General features: G+C 32.9%; 1 long non-coding RNA gene across 1 annotated transcript in view; it reads left to right on the plus strand.

The window, feature by feature from the left end:
- Positions 1–400: 400 nt before the first annotated feature.
- LOC135971992 (uncharacterized) overlaps positions 401–20,757 on the plus strand; it is a 30,354-nt gene continuing 9,997 nt past the window's right edge. The window contains exons 1-2 of the long non-coding RNA XR_010588505.1: positions 401–604; positions 3,239–3,327. This is a non-coding gene — a long non-coding RNA (uncharacterized lncRNA). The remainder of the gene's footprint in view (positions 605–3,238; positions 3,328–20,757) is intronic.

Genomic DNA, 20,757 nt, shown 5'->3' on the forward strand with positions numbered 1-20,757 from the left:
TAGTGTTCACATTGTGTCAGATATTATAATCAGTCTAGAGATGATTTAAAGTATAAGGGATGATGTATTCCATGCAAGTTTAAATAAGGGACTTGAGAATCTGTGAATTTTGATATCCACTGAGGTTCTACAACCAATCCCCCACAGATACTGAGGAACAATTGTAATTTAGAAAACTGGGAGAAGCTACCTGAGTAGACTATTTACACAATAATACTGCACTAACAACCTGATGAATTTAGTGGTTTGCAACAATAGCATTTATTTTTGGCTCTTGAATCTGTGGAGGAACTAAGATTCCACTGACACAGGTTTTGCATACTTGGGATTGCTCCAAGATGCAGATTGGATCTGGGGCTGCTTTATCTATCTCAGCTGCTTTAGATAAGTGGTTAATCAAAGCAGGTGTTCCTCATGGCAAAAAGCAGGAGTGAAAAAAGGCAAGCCCAAACATGAAAGCGTATTTCAAGGCTCTACTCACATCATAACTCTTAACATCACGATGACCAAAGCAAGTCTTGTGGCCAAACTGAAACCAAGAGGCGAGAGACACTATGGAAGCTACATGTTTTACCATGTGGAAGGAATAGGTAATTCATTGCAGGTAATTCATCGTTTTTGGTCAGTTGCATTTTTGCTGGGCCTAAGAACAAAGTTGGTAGAATGGAGGCTTGAAAAGTGGGATAAAGCCTAAGGGATAAATGGATTTTGTTCAAGAGGAGAACCTTGGAAGAATTTGCAGAAAACTCTGAGGAATAAGAGACAGGTTGAAATCTAATTTACTCTTGTACTAAGACAAAACATCATGTGGATCTGTGAGTCCTGCTCTGACTTTGGTAAATGTTTATAATCCTTGAACTCTTGTTGATGTAAGTTTTTTTGCTTAATACTATTCTTTCAGTGCTTGCATATATTAATTTGTATTACTTGTGGTTGTATGTTCATATTCTCACATTGCAGCTACATTATAGACATCTTGATAATTGAGACTGAGTTTCACAACAATTTGTTACATGATCGGTAACTTGTCCTTACTCCTAAGGATGTTTAATGATGTTTATAGCACCCATTAAAAATATAATGAGATAATGTAAACAAGTACTTAGCGCAATGTGTTGTAGAGAATAGTTGTTCAATAATTCTTACTTTTCTTCCTCATTATACCTACAAATATTACATCAAAGAATAAATGGAGGAAAACAGGGGTACGCAATTAAATCAATGGCAATGTAGTTTTCCTATGACTAACTTGTATTATTTCATTTCAAAGTAGAAAATATGATGATTTAATGTAAAAAAGCAAATTAGAAAAAGGACAAAGAATATGCACATTTACATAAACTTAAAATGTACATTTACATAAACATAAAACTTAAAATTTTGCAATCTAAAGTGATAATGTATATTGCTCAAAGGATACATAGAAAAATATTTTTTAAAGACATATAATAACTGTAGAACAGTCACTTCTCTCTGAGAAGGGAGGAAAAGAAATAGAAATGAAGCAGGACATGGATACAACTGGCATGGTATGTGTAGTATTTTATTTTTTAAAAAAGGTTTCAACAAATATGGCATTTATAAAAAGCTTACATTTGTTAAATCTGGGTGGTAGACATATTAGTTTTCCTTGTATTATTCTCTCTAATATATTAATCAAAATAATGTTTCATCATTTTCAAAATTGTAGAAAAGTCACCTAAAACAATAAATACATAAAATAAGAGTAAAAACTATTTTAGAAAGACAAATTTCAAATGAATTGTATCTAGCATTTAATGCATACCCTATATTTTTTTAGAACTTTAATTACTTAGGTCCTGATGTTAGTATTATGAAATTTTTGCTTTCCGATAAGTGCTAAAGAGAAGAATACAATAAAAAGATTAGAGATTTCAAATATTTCATTGAGATTTTAGCTTAATCAATTGGTGAAATTTGACCAGCTTTAATAAGATTAAAGTATGTCAAAATGCCAGAAAAAGTGTTTTATTAGTTTATTTAGTGTGATTAGAATATCAACAAAGATATTTATGTAGAGAACCTCAAAAAAAAATTCCAGTCAGTATTTATTGATTTGATAAATCATGTGTGAGCTTGCTTGAATTTTATTGCATTTTTAACTGAAGAAAAATATTTACACAGTAAAATACGTAATTTTAACTATACAATTTGATGTTTGAGAAATGAACACACTAATGTAATCAGCACCTCAATCAGACATAGAACAGTTCCATCATCCCAGAAAGTTTCCCCATATCACATTAAAATTAATTTCCAACCCCCTTAAAGACAAGCCCTGTTCTAATTTTTACTACCAGGGGTTAGTTTTGTCTGTTCTGGGACTTCATATAGAGTAATAGAGTATGCACTTATTTTTATCTGGATTACTTTGCTCAGCACAATGTTTTTAAGAGTTACCTATTATGTGGCATATATCAGGAGTCCAATATTTAATGTCTAAGCAATATTCCATTATAGGAACATATCACCATTTGTTTATGCATCTCTTTATAATTGGTTGTTTCCAATTTTTAGTTATTATGAGTTGCCACAAACATTCTATATGTCTTTTTATGTACATGTTTTCATTTCTCTTGAGTAAATAAGTAAGACTACAATTCCGGGGTGGATTCAGTTTTAAATGTATAAGAAACTTCGAAACACTTTTTCAAAGTGGATGTACAATTTTACATTTCCACATAGTGTGAAAGACTTCCAGTTGTTCTTTATTATCCCAACATTTGGTCTTGTTCATATATTAAAGTTTAGTCACTCTCATGAATGTGTAGTGGTTTCCCACTAGAGGTTAGTATTTATCTTACTATGTTTCCTCATATGTTCTGTTGTGAGATATCTCTTCTATTCTTTACCCAACGTTTTAATTAAATTGTCTTTTTACTGATATTTTATTATTGATATATTATTATTTCAGTATAGAAATTCTTTGTCAGAATAGGTACTAAAAATATTTTCTATCAGTGTGTGACTGACTTGACTTCTAATTTTCTTTAGGACGTCTTTTGATGAGAAGAATTTCCCGATTTTTTTGTTTGTTTGTTTAATTCTGTCCCTCAGGTTGGAGTGTAGTGGCATAATCATAGTTTACTGCAGGCTCCATCTCCTGCAGTGAAGTGATTCTCCTGTTTCAGTTTCCTAAGCACTTGTGACTACAGGCATGTGCCACTGTGTCTGGCTAATTTTTTTTTTTTTTTTTTTTTTTTTTTTTTTTTTGTAGAGACCAGTTTTGCTATTTTCCAAGCAGTTCTCGAACTCCTGCCTCAAACTATCCTCCTGCCTCAGCCTCCTGAATAGCTGGGATTACAGGTACGATCTACCAAGAGATTTTAATTTTGATGAATTATAATGAATCTCTTTTTTTTCTCTCTCTCTTTATTTTTTGTTTGGTAACAGCTGTGAGTGTATATAAAGTTTATTTGTCACAGAAAGTATATATCTGGGTCCTTTTTCCAGTCTAAAAATCTCTGCTTTTCATGTGGAGTATTTTGCCTATATATATTTAATATAATTGTTTGTGTGGTTGGATTAGGTCTGTCACTGTGCCAGTCAACTTCTATTTGTCTTATTTTTGTGGTTCTTGTGCTGTATTTCTCATTTCATCATTCTTTAATTAAATAGTTGTGGTATTCTATTTTAATTCCTCTAGCCTTTTCACTGTATATATTTTTATTATTAGATTGTTTGTGGGTACTTTAGGAATTATAATATGTGATCACGTCACATAAAATTTAAGAATTTTTCCAAGTAACGGCCACTTGCCTTCTGGCCTTTGTGTTAGTTTCTGTATATTGTACAACTATCTATCTAATAAATCCTATTATAGTGTTACGATTTTTATTTGGTTTTAAATAATCGGTTTCCTTCAAATAAAATTTAAGGATAGAAAAAAGGAAGTTTGTTACATTTATCTGCACATCAACCACTACTATAGAAAGAGTTTTCATCTAGTAGTATTCTACTTTATTTTTAAAAAGAGGGCCCGGCACGGTGGCTCAAACCTGTAATCTCAGCACTTTGGGAGGCTGAGGCAAGAGGATTATGAGGTCAGGAGATCAAGACCATCCTGGCTAATACGGTGAAACCCCATCTCAACTAAAAATACAAAAATTAGCCGGGCGTGGTGGCGGGCACCTGTAGTCTCAGCTACTCCGGAAGCTGAGGCATGAGAATGCCGTGAACCCGGGAGGCGGAGCTTGCAGTGAGCCAAGATTGCGCCACTGCACTCCAGCCTGGGCGACAGAGCCAGACTCCATCTCAAAAAAAAAAAAAAAAAAAAAAAGAGGTTTTTCTTATTATCTTTTGAGATGGAGTTTTGCTCTTGTTTCCCAGGCTGCAGTGTAATGGCGCGATCTCGGCTTACCGGGTTCAAGTGATTCTCCTACCTCAGCCTCCCGAGTAGCTGGGATTACAGGCATGCGCCACCATGCCTGGCTAGTTTTGTAATTTTAGTAGAGACAGGGTTTATCCATGTTGATCAGGCTGGTCTTGAACTCCCGACCTCAGGTGATCCACCCACGTGGGCCTCCCAAAGTGCTGGGATTACAGACGTGAGCCACCACGCCTGGCCTGAGATTTTTCTTATTGTACAAGTCTTCTTTTAATCAATTATTTTAGCTTTTGTTTAATTTATATATTTTCCTTCATTTAAGAGTCATAGTCCTGTGTTGGTTCTTGTTCGATGCCTAAAAAGAGTTGAATCATTTATTTTATCCAGATTTATGAATGTTTTTAATGGAGTCTAGTCTGGGTGCCAGTCAGGGCTGGTCATGGCTGGAAGTAGAATACATCGTTTTTATTTTATAATCACAAATTATTCTTATCACTTTACCGTAAGAAACAATGGCACGCGCATACACACACACACACACACAGAGAGAGAGAGAGAGAGAGAGAGAGAGAGAAAGAGAGAGAGAGATCTGCAAATGGCCCTGGAATTCTAATTCTAAAGATTACACATGAATTAATTATTGGATCTGTGTGTATAAAAAGAGGTTAACTTTTTTTTTTTCTTTTTTCCAGTAAGAAGTGAGACAAATAATTCAGGCATACTTCTTTTTATAAGATAAATGAAACTTGAGTTCCTGTTATTATATCCTTCTACAAAAATAAAAGAATTCTTTTTTTAAGATTATACTTGGGCCGGGCGCGGTAGCTCATGCCTGTAATCCTAGCACTTTGGGAGGCCAAGGCGGGTGGATCACGAGGTCAGGAGATCGAGAGCATCTTGGCTAACACAGTGAAACCTCGTCTCTACTTAAAAAAAAAAAAAAAAAAAAAACTTACAAAACATTAGGCGGGTGCGGTGGTGGGCGCTTGTAGTCCCAGCTACTCGGGAGACTGAGGCAGGAGAATGGCGTGAACCTGAGAGGCGGAGCTTGCAGTAAGCCAGGATCGCACCACTGCACTCCAGCCTGGGCGAAAGAACGAGATTCTGTCTCAAAAAAAAAAAAAAAAAAAAAAAAAAAGATTATACATTACTTTCTTTGTACGAGTCAGACAATGTGTCATAGGAGGCAGTTTTCTATCTACAAAGGATAGGACAAGATTAATATTACTGAGACCAAGTGTGGGCCAGGTTCTGAGCTTGATAAATGTTGCATATTTTAAGTCACTAAATTTTTAGAATTCTTATTTTATGCATGAGAAAATTGAGGATCGAAGATGTTCACAATCTTTTCTGGTTACTAATTTATAGGTGTAAATCTGGATTTAGAAAGACAATCACTTTAAAATTAATTTAAAAAAATTAAGTACATTTGAAACTAGTCTACTGTGGATAATGGTATTGTAACTATGCAAATGCTTTAGCTAAGATAGAACAAGATTACGAGAAAAAAGAGAATTGAGACATTGACCTGTAGTTACAAGAAAACAATAAAGCTTTAGTTAAGAGTTGCCAGTCCAGATTCCTTCACAATCCAGGAAAATGCAAGCCTACATAAATGAAAACTTTTTTTTAGTATTAGTAAAGAAAACAGGTCCACCCATAGCCATTTTGCCTTCCATTGGCTGGTACCTGTTTCATTCTTCCCAAAGTTTAATAGTTTTCAAACAGTTCTTGATGGAGACAAAGTGATGCTGAGAAATTGTCTGAGAAATGGCCATAGTAGAGGTGCTAAGAGGCAAGGTAGAAATCCCACTTTTTTTTTTTTTTTTCAAATAGACCTGCTCCACTTTTAACACTTATATATATTTGATATTTTGCTCTTTTTTTTTTTTTTTTTGTAGAAAGAGTTTTGCTGCTTAAAAAATCAAAACCATTGAACAATGGAATCAAGGGGTTTTAAGATACTTCAGATCCACTTCTATGGTTGGCCCCTACTAGCTCAATGGAAGTATTCTGGGAGGTAGCAGTGGCTTGGCAGAAGGAGGTCAACCAGTGTGAAGTCATTTTATAAAGCACTTCCTATTTTAAGTCATAGAGAAATATGGCCTGTGAGGTCAGATAATAGGCTTCAAAGAGCTGTGCTACCTACAGTAAGTGAGTGACTACTGCAGGAAGTAGGCTGGTTGGAACACTAGGATATCCTGTCCTAAATTAGTATTTCCAGCCACCTCCACCCTTTAGCAGAAAATAATAACAATAATATTAAATATTTCATAATATCATCTTCAAAAGCAGAGGACTCCCAGGTATGTATTTTTAAAATGGAAAGTTTTCAAAAATATTTACAAGAAAAACTATGCCACTATTCACTGGAGAATATTCAAGATACAGCTTATTTGTCTATCTGCTCAGATCCTAGAGCAAATTAAATTTTCTAACTTGAAGAACATAGAGCTTTCTGAGAATAGGATAACTGAAACATGATTTTCCATTCTAGACCTAAACTTCATGTTGTTGTTTTATGTTTTGCTTTGTTTTGTTTTTTTGAGACTGCACCATCTTAGCTCACTGCAACCTCCACCTCTTGGGTTCAAGCAATTATTGTGCCTCAGCCTCCCAAGTAGCTGGGATGACAGGCATACACCACTACACCTGGCCAATTTTTGTATTTTCAGTAGAGATATGCCACAACACCCAGCTAATTTTTTATCTTTAGTAGAAACGGGGTTTCACCATGTTGGCTAGGCTGGTCTTGAACTCAAGTGATCCGTGTGCCTTAGCCTCCCAATGTGCTGGGAATGCGAGCGTGAGCCACTGCACCTAGCCCGTGTTTCTAATTTCAGTTACTTCAATGTATACACTTAGTTTAGTGATTATTTACATATTTTTGAATATATATCTTTAAAATATGAATTAACTTGACAATAAAAAATATTAAGTTTCAAGATACATAATATCCCTATTATCTGTCCTGTTTTCTGTACACTTGACATTTAAAGCCTTCTTTAAACTCTGATTAAATTACTGAAAACTCATTTACTGTACTTTTTTGAGAGCTGGGATTATCTTGCATTGTGAAACTCTATTATGGTTTTCAGCTGGGCTCCAGATACAAGATAAATATTTTTATTATCCTGTCTTCCAAAGAGATATGAGTAAGAGTACACGAACATAAGGTTAAAAGTTTTCTTGGTTAGTTCTTGATGTACTTATGTTTGGCAAAATTGCAGAGATCTACAATTATGATAATTTCCTTGAGAAGTACCTCAATCTCTTTTCTCTCTTTCACTATCCTTTCTTTCTACCTATTAGAAGTTATGTATTGCTTTGGGGGCAAATAATACTGAGAGATTTGTTATGTTCTGAAAGTTAGAGTAAAGTTCTTTTATCATCTCACCTCTAGCATTTTCCAAAGCACGTTGTAAGTAATAATGCTTGGTGCATTTTTGTTTAAAATTGATAGATTCTGGCTCAGGAAAGAGTGATAATTTAATAGTTTCATATAAATCTAGCATAGAATCAGGATAACAAAATAAATTAAAAACTTCCTGCAACCTGTCAGTAGTGAATCCATTATATTAGCAATGATTCATGAAATTAAGATGTTTAATTTTAAATTTTGAATTTAAAAATTTTCTATTTTAAAAACAATAATATTTAATTTTAATTGATAAGTAAATTTTGATGATAGCAAAGAGTAAGTAATTTTCATTACAGTTTTGCTAATTAATATTTCAAGAATTTAATTAAATTCATAGTATACAAATCCCTTTGCAATTTTCAGGAAATAAAAAGAAAACAAACTGTATTTGTTTTGAGAGAAGGCTACAGATATACTTAGAGATAGGCATGCAAAGAAGTATTTACAGTACAATATGGACATTTCTGTATAAAGGTGTACATATACAATAGTAGACTATGAAGATATGAAACAATGAAGTCAACCTAAGGCAGTCAATTGAGCGTTTCCTTGGGAAGATGCTCTTGAATAGAAATTAGAAGAAGTAGGAATTATGAGTATATGTACGGTAGTGAAAGTTTTTTAAAACATAGCAAGTTCAGAGAACATGTAGTAAAGAATACCAAGAATAAAAAGAAAAGACATTCAGTAAAAGAAGTACAAACTACGGCAATGCAAATGAGAATTTAATGAAAAAGCAGAGCACATGTTATGAAGGACCTTATAAAATATATAAATTTGATATTTTACAATCATGCAATGCTAATTCATTCAACGAAAAATGTTTTAATACAGTTTTTTGTATGTAAAATGCCGCCGCTGAAGATGAATAAAAAAACCATATGAACAATAATAATTAATGATAAATTCTAAAAACATATACAGTTCCTGACTTACAATTGTTTGACTTACTGATTTTCAGCCTTACAATGGTGTGAAAGGAATACACATTAAGTAGAAACCACACTTCGGGTGCCAATACAAAATTGTTTTTCACTTTCAGTACAGTATTCAATAAATTACATGAGCTATTCAACACTTTATTGTAAAATACACTTTGTGTTAGATGATTTTTGCCCAACTGTAGGTTATATATAAAGCAAGTATTCTGATCATGTTTATGGTAGGATATGCTAAGCTACGATGTTCAGTAGATTAGGTGTATTAAATACATTTTCAACCTGCAATATTTTCAACTTACAATGCGTTTATCAGACTATAACCCCATGATAAGCTGAAGAGCATCTGTGCTAATTAGAATTTGGGGACAATAAGACTTTTTTCCTGAAAGAAAAGTTGAAAGGAAATTGAATTAATGCTGCTTTTGTAGTTTAGTTTCCAAATGCATGAATTTCTAAGCAAATACACTTTGATCAAACAATTTATTTCATCTTCATTTTCAACCGGTCACTGTGAATCAATACCTAGCATTTCCCCTGATCCCAAAGGAGTGAGTTAAACATTGCAAATAACTGATTGCTCAGCTCACACGAACTCCAATTATATTGTAAAATGTTAATGTGACTATTACTGAAGATGCTTATAATGTTTTATTTGCTTCAAATATAAAATTTGTGCCACAAAAATATTAAACCTTTTTTTTACTTAGACAATATCAAAAAATTAAATATTAGGCAAAACAAAATAGTACTTAAATGCTGCTAATCTAGAGGTGATAATCACTATTATTTTCATAAAATAAACTTCTATTTTACTCTTAAAAAACCCTAATTTATACAAAAATATGATAATTCAATGCTGTTTTATAATTAGATATGTTACTTAACATTATATGTTAAATAATTTTCTTGACCATTAAATGTACCTCAAAACATAATTTAAAGTAATTGCTTAATATCCTATTAATGTAATAATCCTCTGTTGTAGGTTACTTAGTTTATTTCAAAAAAATCACTGTCTTAAATATGGCTTCAATGAAGAAATCAGTAATTTTTTTTTGGAAAAAAAATTCCACAAAAGGAATTACTAGATATTTAAGTGTTTAAACTTCTGATTTTTTTTTTTTTTTTTTGCCAAATACTCCACAGAAATACGGCACCAATTTACATTCTAGCTACCTTTATCCCTTAGTTTTATCTGAACTTTAAAAACAAAAAATTGCATCATTAGTAGATGCTAAAACTAGTGGGTTATCATTTGATAAGAAATCAGGAATTTAAAAATTATAAAATATCCCTCTCCAAATTTATATGTTAGGCCAAAAAAGTAATTTTACAAAAAAAAATCTGACATATATAACTCCAACCAAGAATTGAAGTTAACATCACCAGTAATGTGATAAAACTATAAGAGTCAGTAAAAAGCCCAGTCTCAATTCTATGGTATTCCTACCAATAATACGCCTAACCTGAATATAAGCATGAAGAAATATCAGATCAACCCAAATCAAGTGACATTCTTCTCAACAAACTAGCTAATAAGGTTCAGAAATAGCAAAGTCAAGAAACTTAAAGGAAAGAAGAGTGTAGGAATATGGAGAAAGGCAGATAGAGGGAAACAGAGACACAGAGAGAGAGAGAGAGAATGATTATAAAGTAAATGGAGAAAAATGTAAACAATGGCCAAATATGGGTGGAAGGCTTTTAGCAGTTACTTTTACTATTGCATGTTTTCTGTAAATTTAAAATTAAATCAAAAGTTAAAAGTACAAAAAATGATCAATGTGATAGAAGCAAACCATACTTAAAAAAAAAAAAAAAGTCCAATCTCGTTAAATATGTTCTACATTACAGGTGAGCCTCACTATGTCCAGTATTGCAAGGCCTTAAATTAACCATGCAAGCTGAAGACATGCAAAAAAATTCTCAATAATCAATGGGAAAAAAAATTGTGATTGTTCCATGACCCTTAAACCTTTTTCTCAAAACATTAAAAACTCCTTTACTACCAGTTATACATACATAGGCAAATAAAAAAACTAAACTCATATTTATTTCAGAAATATTTATAAAATTTAACTGCAATTTAAAGCATTAGAAACATTGAGAACTAAATTGTTTACTTTGTAAAAACTTAGCAAGAGTAGTTTAAAAAGTGTTTGCCTCCAGCCTGGGCAATAGAGCAAGACTCCATCTCTAAAGAAAAAGAGGATGGGTGGATGTTTGCCTGTCTATGATTTTGCAAGTTATAATTTTCTTTTCTAAGTTTGGATTACTTTCTAACATTTTATCCATTGCATGTACTTTCAATGCCATGAAGTATCTCCAAGTGTTCCATCAATGTAAATATTTTTTGCTGGCATCTTTGCCTCTGGGATATCTTCGTCATTTTGTCATGACTGCTTTCCTCATTTATGTTGATAATTTCAACTTCATTAAGTTCCTTTGGTTGCATATCTAGAGGCTTTCGAATGGTGACAATCAACATTTCCAGAGCTATGTATCTCTTCTTTGACAGCATATTCACATTCTATTCAAATTTTACTTCCAGCACTATCTTGTTTCTTTACTAACACTTTCTTCTTTACTGAAGAACTTTCTATTTTGATTATTTGTTTAATGTCAAATGGATTTATCTTTAGGAGACAAGGAGGCAACACAATTGCATGTATTGCTCTCTTCACATGAACTAAATAAGAAATGACAATGACCAATCACTGACAGACTTAGAATAAAGTGGTTGATTACTGATCAGAATTTGTATCTGTTATAATTTGTTGACTAAAGAGATAGCAGAGAAGTTTGTACTTTATGCATTGACTTAGTTATTATACTGTGGTAACAGAAATTTGAACCTTGATTTTGGAGGACTGGTGCTTTTAAACTAAAACCTGGTGACTTGAGTTTGTGCATATCCAAAACATACAAAAAATGCTCTGCCTTTACTTTCCTTTATGATGTTAGTAGGGAAATGGCTTTACTTTGATAATAATGGAATTTTTAATTAGATAAAAATATTTTGAAAATTATTTGATATTACATGTTTGAGTTCTTACCACTTTTATGTGGCTACTATGGGTTTCCAGAAACTCAATGTGGGTCAGAAAACCAAGGTTTTATTTCTAGTCCTAATACTAGTGCATCACATTAAATATGACAAACCACATAAATTCCTTTGAACTCTTAAATGTCTGTGAAAGAAAAACTGATACACATTTTTTTCTGTCACAGTCTTATTTAACTCCTGTTTTTCTGGCATTGTTATTTATATGTACCTTTTCACTGTCAACATTGTACTGATTTGGGGAGTAAATTATATAGCTAGGACCCACTTTATTCTCTCTATGTCAAAAGTTTTGTGTCTCTACGCTAAACTAGGAATATTATTTTTGACATAGTAGCATTGGCATTGCAATGCTATAACTGCTATCTATAATTACAAGGACATTCAACATGCTAGTTAAAAAGTAAAGACAAATTTTCTGTATATTGTACATTTTTACAGGTCATATGAATTTTTATAGACAAAAATTAATCTTTTATCACTTCTCAAACAAAACTTATTTTTATCACTAAAAGGAGCTATGTGTAAGTATAAGTATACCTGACTCTGTATAAGTCATCTTATATTAATAAGCATAATAAGCTTATAGTACATGTATAATATCCACCAGCGACCTGCCCTATGTGACAGAGCCACCAAACACATATACAAAACTAATCTAAAGCCAAAAGTTTTGTACCTTCCTGATCATCCCTGTTGACAGGTCTAAATTCAGAAACACAATTATATCCCAGTGTATGAACTGAATCATGTTTTTAAGAAAATATTTAGATATTTTTATGTTGCTGAGAAAAATGAGGTAATAAGTTTAGGAGAAAGAGATTTACATTTATATATAAGAATCTGCTTTAGTAATTTTATTGTAATTATTGCCAACATTTACCTCAAATGATAAACATTGAATAAAACACTAAAAATCTTCCCACAGATCTCAGGTTTCTAAGTATGAATTTTTAACACAAATACCCCCAATTATATACCTTAACATTTACTCCAATCAACATTCAGGCTGAGAAATGTTGTATGTAATTTGTGTACAACTCATAACAAATTTAAGCAAGATATCTACATTAAACTTTAACTTAAATCCTGAAAAACAAACCAAAAAAAAAAGAGTGTTTATCTGAATGTCTTTATTTCATATCTAATGTTTTAATATATTTAAGGTGAGACACCATCTTTCTGGTCTTTCTAATCAAATGTAAAAATTTTAAATACTGGATTGAAAGTCAAAATAAATGACATATGCACAGATTTTCCTTTGTATACTTTATCTCCTCACAAAGCACTCTTACTTTCCGATGAATTTATTGATAAGATAATTTAGAATTTTCAAGTGCTGCTTAATTCAACATATGAAATTACCTTTACTAAACAGAAAAAAGTTATATGGACATTGATATGTCCTGGAAATTCCAAGTTACATATATCTTATAATATTTAATGTTATAATTTAATTTTTATAATTTAAATTTAGGGCCAAGATTCAGTATATTGTTTGAAGTTATGACTCATATTATAGTAACTATAGTATACTTCAAATGTTTTTTTCAATGTCACATTTTGACAAACATTTTTGGTTGAAATATTTCAAATACTTTAAATAATACTTCTTTTAATATCACATTTTGGCCAAACTTTTTTGATAGAATACACACGTATACATGCAATGTATTGCAAATCTGGTAACCTTCAATTATTTGGCCAGGTGTGTTTATCTCAGGTGTGTTTATTTTTAAATATTTGGTCTGACCTCCCTTATCACAATATTTCAGTATTTTTAAACAGTGGATGTTACAGAAAGGAATATCATACATTCACATTGCCTGGCTTGAACAAACAAAGTAACTTTTCTCTGACTCTTGTCTTCCAAGTGTTAAAATGGAGACATCAGATTATATTATTTCCAACGTTCCCATATTCTAAAGGTTTGTAAGAGTCTCAGTGGCATTCCCAAATCCTACAGTTACTAAGGAGTTATGTACGATCATTATTATTTTGTGTTGGATTTTTATTCTTTAATTTATTTATTTATTAATTAAAAATTCAGAATTCTTATATATTTTCTCTAAATATTACCCAGTGTCTGTGAGAAATCATAAAAAAATCTCAATTTTCTTAAGGTTTACTATCAGCAATAACATTGTGTTGAATAGTCTATATGACTTACATTGTCTCTCTTTATTCTTTCAATGTTTTCAGTGATGGAAATATAATTTTTATCCCCATTTTATAAAAATTAAAAAGACATAAAATAAATAAGAAAAAGAAAATGAAGCATAGGGAGGCTAAATGATAGATTTGATGTCACATAGCTAGTAAGTTACACTGTGAGGACTCAAGCCCTTAAACATGGAATTGCAATATGTGGGGTGGGAGTGATAGTGAGTAGAAGATTTTAATTTACTCAAGAACATTTTTAATATATTTAAAAATATTAAAGCAATTTCCTCTAAACTCGTGTATTAGTCTATTTTATGCTGCTAATAAAGACATACCCGAGACTGGGTAATTTATAAAGAAAAGAGGTTTAATTGACTCACAGTTTGGCATGACTGGGGAGGCCTCAGGAGACTTACAATCATGGCAGAAGGGGAAGAAAACACATCGTTCTTCACAGAGAGGCAGCAAGGAGAAGTGCCTAGCAAAGGGGGCAAAGTTCCTTATAAAACCATTGGATCTCGTGAGAACTCACTCACTATCATAAGAACAGCATAGGAGTAACTGCCACCATGATTCAATTACCTCACACCGGGTCCCTCCCTGACATGTGGGGATTATGGGAACTACAATTTAAGATGAGATTTGGGTAGACACACAGCCAAACCATATCAACTTGACTTTGATATGGCATCCATATAAAAATATTACATATTATATGTTCAGACTCATAATACACCGCCCCAAAATATAACTATAGTATGCAAGAATATACCACCCCAGAATATGCCTTTTAGGCATATTTTAAGCTGATTATTCTAAGAAACTGCAGATAAGAGTGGCTCTGAAAAGCTGTCCTTTTATAAAAGAAAGCTAGATCTATAAAGGAAACAATTGCCATGAAAATCTCATGAACTAGAGAAGATGTTATCATAGGAGAGATTACTGAAGGGCAACACTTAGCTCAGACAGACTTTGTCACAGGCTATTACAGATTCTTCTGATGGACTACTCTGAGACAACTTTTAGTACCTGCGAGGCTTTTTATTTGCATAACAAGACAGTATCTGTTTGCCATACATTTCCTCCCATAACCTTCCCATGACCTGTTGCCACTTCCCCCACAGAAGTCACAAGCTCCTGTTTCACTGTAGCTCAGAGATATATACACCTCAATCATCTGGCTCTTCTTCAGGTCTCATATTTTGTGAGATGTCAATGCGTATGCACATAATAAATGTATGTCTTTTCTGCTGTAATGTTTCTACTGTCAGTTTATTTCACAGCCTCAATTACTGAACCTTCAGGGAGTAAAGAGAAAGATTTCCCTCTTCCCTATAGATGCTTTCTAGCTGCCCGATCTGGGATATCACAGAAGTCTGAATAGTGAATTCAAGTATTACATTTATTGTATCAATACTTAAGCCAGTGCAATTTAAAAAATGTGAAACTTCTTAAAATAAATTCATTTTGATTATCCAAAAATAAGTTAAAACTTACTTCATGTCAAATAAAAATGGTGAAAAGAAAGGGCTAATTTTAACAGTGTAGCGCTTTCAACTTACAATATATTCGATGTGGGCATAATGTTTAGCAAAATCAGTTTTATCAGTAGCTGAGTAAACAGATTGCTTTAAGAATTGTAATAACCACTGAAATCCAGACCTTGCTTATTGCTATTATTACATTTTCTCCTAGCCTCAAATTATTGTTCTATCTTAAAAGAAAAAGAAAAGAAAAAGAAAAAAAACCCTATTGTACTTCTAGCGAATTTATTTTTTAAAAACATCAAACAGGCCAACACACCTTCATCTATGGAACTTAATTTTACTGGGGAAGATGGATACTACTTTTAAAAATAAATCACTTTAGACCTATGACCTTGGATATATTGCCTAATAATTCCATGTCTTAAAGTGAAACTACTAGCTATGATTCTCAAAACCTGCCACTTACCCACAGTCAACATCATACTGAATGGGCAAAAACTGGAACCATTCCCCTTGAGAACTGGAGGAAGACAAAGGTGCTCACTCTCACCACTCCTATTCAACATAGTACTGTAAGTGCTAGCCAGAGCAAAAGAAAGAAATAAATGGCATCAAAATAGGAAAAAAAAAGAGTTCAAACTATCTTTCTTTATGGACGGTATGATTCTATACCTAGACAATCCTATAGACTCTGCTAAAAGGCTCCTGGAACTGACAAAAGACATCAGTAAAAACTCAGGATATAAAATCAATGTACAGAAATTAACATTTCTAAAACCAATAATATACAAGTTCATACCCAAAGCAAGAATGCAAACCCATTTACAATAGTCACAAAAAAAAAAATAAGGAATACATCTAACCAAAGACAGATAAGATCTCTAAAAGAAGTACAAAACACTGCTAAAAGAAATCATAGATGACAGAAAGAAATGGAAAACATCCTATGCTTATGCGTTTGAAGAATAAATATTGTCAAAATGGCCATACCGCCCAAAGCAATCTACAGATTCAATGCAATTCCTATCAAACTATCAATATGATTTTTCACAGAACTAGAAATAAATTCTAAATTGTATATGGAACTAAAAAAGAGCCCAGATAGCCAAAGAAATCCTAAGCAAAAGGAACAAAGCTGGAGGCATCACATTGCCCAACTTCAGACTATACTATAGGGCTACAGGAAGCAGAATAGCATGGTACTGGTACAAAAAAAAAGGACACATAGACCCATGGAACAGAATAGAGAACCCAGAAACAAAGCTGCACAACTACAGCCATCTGATATTCAACAAAGTTGACAAAAATAAACAATGGAAAAAGGACTCCCTATTCAATAAAAAGGGCTAGGATAGCTGGCTAACCATATGCAGAAGAATGAAATTGAACCACTACCTATCACCATATACAAACATTGACTCAAGATGGATTAGAGATTTAAATGAAAGACCTAAAACTATAAGAATCCTAGAAGAAAATCTCAGAAACACCATTCTGGGCAACAGCCTTGGGAAAAAATTTATGACCAATTCCTCAAAAGCAACCACAAAAACAAAAATTGACAAGAGGGACCTAATTAAACTAAAGAGCTTCTGCACAGCAAAAGAAAACTATAAACAGAGTAAACAGATGACCTAAAGGATGGGAGAAAATATTTGAAAACTATGCATTTGAAAAAACTTTAATATCCAGAATTTATAAATAAATTATTTCAAAAAGCAGAAAATGACCCCATTTATAAAAAAATGGGTAAAAATAACTAATCAGAGAAATGCAGATCAAAAATACGATGAAATACTATCTCACACCAATCATTATACACCGTTGGTGAGAATGTAAATTAGTTCAGCCACTGCAGAAAGCAATTCGAAAATTTTTCAAATAACAAACAGAACTACCATTTGACCCAGTAATTCCATTACTAGGTACATATCTCAAAAAACACAAAAAGACATATGCACTCATATGTTCATCACAGTACTATTCACCATAGGAAAGACATAGAATCAACCTAGGTTCCCATCAATGGTGGGCTGGGTAAAAAAGATGTGGTACACATACACCATGGAATGCTCTGCAGCCATTAAACATGAAATTACATCCTTTGCAACAACATGGATGCAGCTGGAGGCCATTGTCCTAAGCAAATAAGAGCAGGAACAAATAAGAGCAGGAACAGAAAACCAAATACCACATATTCTCACTTATAAGCGGGAACTAAACACTAGATATTCGTGGACATAAAAATGAGAATAATAAATGCTGGGGACTAGTAGAGTAGGGAGGGAAGGGTAGAACAAGGGTTGAAAAGCTACCTTTGGGTACTGTGTTCACTACTTGGATGAGAGGATTATTTGTGCCTCAAACCTCAGCATCACTCAATATGCTCAGGTAACAAACCTGAACATGTACCTTCTGGATCTAAAATAAAAGTAAAAAAAAAAATAAAAAAAAAATTACTGCAACATTAAATACTTCCACTCAAGGAAAGAATACTGAATTCTTGAAAGAGGAATAAACTTTTCTACTTTTATTCATCCCAAATCCCCAACAGGAATGACCTTCCTGCGCTATATATAAACTTGCCTATCTTCCAAATGTATTTGAGCATTATCTCTTTGGTAAAGCCTTCATTGAAATTATCATATTTCTTATCTGTTGGCATTGCGTTAACTTTCTATTTTATTGAAAACACTGTGTAGTATATTTCTTAAAATAAACAGAGTATCTCATAGGGTCTTGTGCATATGATAGTTATTAGTATTAAAAAAAAAAATCCTAACAATATAACAATGCTAAAATGGACCATGAGTGCTAGAAGCAATGACAGAAATTTATTCAGAAATAATAATTATATTATTTTCTTAAACTCACATTTTTATAATTTTTAAAGGAACAGTTTAAACAGCATACTGCAATTGTTTGAGATTCCTGAATTATGCATTTTCCATGTCCCACATCCATGATTGTTCAGAGTTGTTTTCTCTTTTTACACATTCTTCTGTCCTCCCTAGGTCAAATGCTTTCACTTCCTGAACTTACAGTACATGATGTAGATCTAACGTTCCTGGAAGGAAATCTCAAAACAAATTCACAAATCAAAATTTTCTTTATACTTCTTCAGCTGATGTTGATTACTTGCTTGAAATATGGTTTCTGACCTTCTTGATTAGAGTCAATAACTGTTTTCAGAGGAGGTAATTGAGTCTCATCTCTGTAATAGCTTCGAATTAGATAGCTTAACAGCATTTTTAATCCAGAAAACAGTAAAAATACAACTGTCCAACTTTTTTATACATCAATATCATAGCAAGAGCTTTTATAGTTTTTATCGTTCAGTAATTTTCAAACGATTCAGAGGACCCCAGGCCTGAAAATCTCTTTTTCCATTTTAAAATGTATTATTTTCATTTGAAGAGACTTTGCAGACCTATTTCTTGTTAGGGAACTTGGAAATACACATGGAGACCCCTTGGAAGCAAGAAGTCGAATAGCAAAATGAAGAAAAACAGATGAAATCAGGCTGCTCTGCTTAAATTCTGTATTGAAATACCACAGTGGCTGGACAGAGCACAGTGACAAAAATGTGAGGAGGAAATACTGAGAATTCAGGGCACGTATATCTGTCTGAAAATCTGTCCATAAATAGCAGGTAGCAAAATTAAGGACCTGAAATATATAATGCACCTTATGTATCAGATTCTGTTATTTTTCATAAATATGCAACAACAATATGGCTATTACTATGCTTATTTTCAAATAAAGATGCTATCCTAGGGAGGATACGTAACTAATGCAACGTCTCGCCAAAGTTAAATGGTATCTTCTTGCTATCAATTATGTATTTCCCTTAATAAAGAATTAGCTGGTATTTAAAACAAGGTTAATGTGACTTCAACGCACTGGCCTTTTATCCTAGAACACCACCTACATATCCGTTGGTGTTAGGACAGACCTTCCATTCCTAGAAGTAACATAGACATCAGTAAAAAAGTAATTCATTGATTAAACATGTTATTGGAGCCAGAATGCTTCCTTGAAACATAAGTCTAATGCAATCCAGTTCTATGAGATTTTGCATGATTTTTGTTTTGTTCATTACTGAAATTTTGTCTGGTTGTTGTTACTTTACAACTGAACTCTACCACTCTCCTCTATATTCACTATGAAGCACTCTTACAAATTCTACCTGCTGTTAATAAGTTTTCCCAATGTTTTACTCAGTGCTGCATGCATGATGGATGTTTCCCAAATATATGACACACCTTTATGGATAAATATCAAGTGAAGATTCAACTTTCTACTCGATATCTAAGCAACCTTATAGACTTTTTATGGAAATAATGTTGCATCTTAAAATATGCAACATTATTTAAATAAATTTATAATTGGGAGTTTAGATGTCTAATAAAAAGCCAATCATTAGTCCTGTATTGCTTTATAAATCCATTTCTTTCTTTTTTTCTTTTTTTATCATATTTTCTTTTTTTATTACATGTTAAGTTCTGGGATGCATGTGCAGAATGTGTAGGTTTGTTACATAGGTATACATGTGCCATGGTGGTTTGCTGCACCCACCAGCCCGTTATCTATATTATGTATTCCTCCTAATGCTATCCGTCCACTTACCCCCCACCTCCTGACAGGCCCTGCTGTGTGTTGTTCCCCTCCCTGTGCCCATAGGTTCTCATCGTTCAACTCCCACTTATGAGCGAGAACATGCAGTGTTTGGTTTTCTGTTACTATGTTAGTTTGCTGAGAATAATGGTTTCCAGCTTCATCCATGTGTGTGTAAAGGACATGAACTTATTCTTTTTTATGGCTGCATAGTATTCCGTGGTATATATGTGCCACTTTTTTTAATCCAGTCTAACATTGATGGGCATTTGTGTTGGTTCCAAGTATTTGCTATTGTGAATAGTGCCACAATGAACATACGTGTGCATGTGTCTTTATAGTAGAATGATTTATAATCCTTTGGGCATATACCCAGTAATAAGATTGCTGGGTCAAATGATATTCCTAGTTCTAGATCATTGAGGAATCGCCACACTGTCTTCCACAATGGTTGAAATAATTTACACTCTCACCAACAGTGTAAAAGCATTCCTATTTCTCCACATCCTATCCAGCGTCTGTTGTTTCCTGACTTTTTAATGATCGCCATTCTAACTGGCGTGAGATGGTATCTCATTGTGGTTTTGATTTGCATTTCTCTGATGACCAGTGATGAGCATTTTTGTGTGTGTGTCTGTTGGCTGCATAAATGTGTTCTTTTGAGAAGTATCCGTTCATATTCTTTGCCCACTTTTTGACGGGGTTGTTTATATTTTTTC

Source organism: Macaca fascicularis, chromosome 1 (assembly GCF_037993035.2).
Source record: "Macaca fascicularis isolate 582-1 chromosome 1, T2T-MFA8v1.1".
NCBI classification, from domain to species: domain Eukaryota; kingdom Metazoa; phylum Chordata; class Mammalia; order Primates; family Cercopithecidae; genus Macaca; species Macaca fascicularis.